This window comes from Equus quagga, unplaced genomic scaffold, assembly GCF_021613505.1.
Source record: "Equus quagga isolate Etosha38 unplaced genomic scaffold, UCLA_HA_Equagga_1.0 HiC_scaffold_13187_RagTag, whole genome shotgun sequence".
Lineage (NCBI taxonomy): Eukaryota > Metazoa > Chordata > Mammalia > Perissodactyla > Equidae > Equus > Equus quagga.
Genome location: NW_025792477.1, coordinates 1618 through 4646, shown reverse-complemented (window position 1 = coordinate 4646; position 3029 = coordinate 1618). Strand labels below are relative to the sequence as shown.

The following is a 3029-nucleotide window of genomic DNA, read 5'->3' as shown; positions in this document are numbered from 1 at the left end:
CCACTCCTCTGAGCCGGGCCCCACCCAAGAAGCGTTTCTCCACTCAGTATATGCTTATTTGCTGGCTCACCAAACAATTCTTCATAATCACCCTGGTGTTATGCTGCCCTAAAGCCTTGACCTTAGAAGAGATTCAGACACATCCTTGCTATTAATAGTAGCTGAAGACAGCCATATTGTTCCAGTTACAGTTTGTGACAGAGCGATGCTGCTTTGAGAAAACTGAAGGTGGAGGAAACAATATGGTAGTTAGACGTAGCTTCCGTGTGAACATTTTGGTTTAACTAGTATTTTTTTGAACAACCATATATACTCCCCTCTCCCCATTCACTTGGTGGTCACTGGGTAAGAATTTGACATCCTCCAGGTACGGACAGTGTCATGACACACTTGGAGGAGGAAAAGAGGTAGAAGTCAATACAATATATTCAGTCTAGCATCCTGTGGGAGATTAGGCAGGGGAGAGAACAGTCAGTGTGAATTAGGCTGGTGGTTCTGTCCAGAGGGGGACAGGAAGGGGACAGAACATCTTGGAGGCCCTAGAACTGGATCCTTTTTGTGTGTGACTGTTTGGTCTTACTAGGAGTTGGCTTAGCAATTAGGATGGCTGCAACAGAGGAAAATCTGGCTTTTTCCCAGTTTGCCCAGGTCAGAAGCATTCTTTCCATTGAGTGGCTGCATTGGGTCAGGAAGGGTAAGGAAACCAATTTTCCTTGTGAGTTCGGTGGAAACAAAGGTAATAATGGAACAGAGTGGTGTATCCTCTGTCACAGTTCCTGAACTGGGGGAGAAAGGCCACCAGTGCGGAGGCCTCTGGAAAGGGGTGGGTACTGGGGAGGTCAATGGTGTGTGTTTGGGTCTGTTTGTCAGCCAGAGCCGGTTGGTTGAAATAAGAAAGCAAAGCTCACGAAGGCCATAAAGCCCATCCCTTTTCGGAAGCTACTTATTAGCAGAGTGCAAAGCCCCAGCCCCGAGTTCTCCCAAACCATTAGAGGAGCAGGGCAGCGAAGAGGCAGAAGCATCCGGACGGGTCCTTGACATCTGGGGTAGAAGGACCATGGACAAGCTTCCGGAGGTGCTAAAACTGTGCCCAAGTACTCCATTGTCCCGGGCTATGGCCTGGCCACCCTGCTGACAGCAGGCGGGGAGCGCCTCCTCTCCACCGTGGTGTTCCAGTGTCCCTGCAGCGCCACCTGGAACCTGCCCTACGGCCTGTCCTTCCTGCTGGGGCCGGCGCCGGAGCTCTTCCTCCTGACCTACGTGCTGAGCGCGCGCGCCTGGCCCTTGGTGACCCGCTGCTGCTGTGCCCAGGGCGCCTGCGCCGGCTGCGGCGCGGAGCGGCGCGGGGCCCCTGGGAGGACTCAGCTCCCCGGGGCCGCCTTGGTCGCGTCCACACCTGGGTGGCCGTGGCGCTGCTCGGGGGCGCCTTCTACGAGTGCGGCGCCAGCGGGAGCACCCCTGTGGCACGTTTCCTGTGCGCTGGCCGCAACTCCAGCTTTGCGGCCCAGCTGCCGCTGGTGCCCTGCCGACTGAGCGAGGAGTCCGACGCGCAGGACCTCCTGAAGGAGCTCAGGGCCCAGCCGCAGGTCGGGCGCTGGCGCTCGCGCTGGGTGCGGTTGGGAGGAGAGGGCAGGGGCGGAGAGGTGCGGGCTTCTGAGGTGCGCACGGGGTGGGGTAGAAATCAGTGCCCTTTCTCTAGACAGGTGACACCAGAAGACAAAGTAGAATGGCTATTTGCATCTAGTCAGCAGACAGGCGAACATTTAAATAAAACGAATGAAGAAGAGAAGAGGCAGCCAATAGTGTCAGGCATCCACTCTGGGCCAGACAACGCTCTGGGCCGTCTAGGTCCGTCCTGCCTTATTCTCTTACGTCTTTATAGCGAACACACTGAGTCGAGGTCGTTGTGTGTCCAGCCGGAAGAAGGGTAGAAGAATCGTTACAATAAAATGGGTCTGCTTGGCTCTAAAGCCGTCATCCCCACAATGCTTCTGGGCTTGTAAAGCTCAGAGGTTCTTGAAAATGAATGCTTGTTTCATTGGATTTGCCCAAATCCCACGTTTTGAGTTCTAGAGGAGTGACACTAGGCTCTTCCCTGGGCCCTTGACATGACTTGGCAAATGACTGACTTGTCAAGCAAGCAGCTGTGCTGAGGGGTGCGGGAGGGTACTGTCGCTTCTTTCTCTTAACAGACAAAGACCCCAAACTGTTGCTTGTTCATCATCATAACTGTGGATAGTTCAAACTTTGAGGGTTTTAAAATTTCTTATAAGAAATGTGACTAAATTGCTATTTTGATGTGCTTTCCTATGGTGCTGGGCTGGATCCTGATAGGAGCTGTTATCATTGTCCTGCTGATTTTTGTACATGTCCAGGAATGTCGAGCTGCAGGTAGTTTCCTGCAGCTGAAATTTTGGAAAATCTATTTGGAAGAGGCGTGAAAGACCTTTAAAAAACAAGCCGAAAAGCTTGCAGCTGAATTGGCAGAAGAAAATGTTAAATGTCTCTTTGGGCTCTCACCTCCAGAGAAATACAACATTCCAAGCATTAAAAACCGGCAGCAAATTTCATCGCTATATACTTTAAAACCAAATGAGGAAGAGGACATCCTGTTGCAGACATGTGTTAAAACAAATGAGAAGAAGCATAGTAGCAACTCTTCTGAATGAGATGAAGTGGTTTCTGCTCTTGGCTGTGTAGATTTACCTTTATGGAGACCACTGCTGAGATATGACCTTATTAATGAATAAGAAAAAGAGTTCTTTTGAATTGCTGCTTCATTAAAAAAAAATAAACATTGATATTATTTATGACTGCTTTTGGCTTTTTTGGTCCTCCAAATTGTGGAAACAGAATACTAAATCAAATAAAAATTTAGAACTTTACCTCTTTATTATATTAATTATACAAAAAAGGAAGCAAGGTTAAATGATTTACTCAAAAGGACAAACTGGAACTGAATCAGAAGATTTATATCCCAGGTCGAGGGTCCTTTCCACCGAATAATAATGCTGCTTTCAAATAAAAGA

The 3029-nt window shown here is 49.5% G+C and overlaps 1 pseudogene; it reads left to right on the top strand.

The window, feature by feature from the left end:
* Nucleotides 1-1050: 1050 nt before the first annotated feature.
* LOC124231947 (calcium homeostasis modulator protein 6-like) lies at nt 1051-2795 on the top strand (annotated as a pseudogene).
* The last annotated feature ends 234 nt before the right edge of the window (nt 2796-3029 follow it).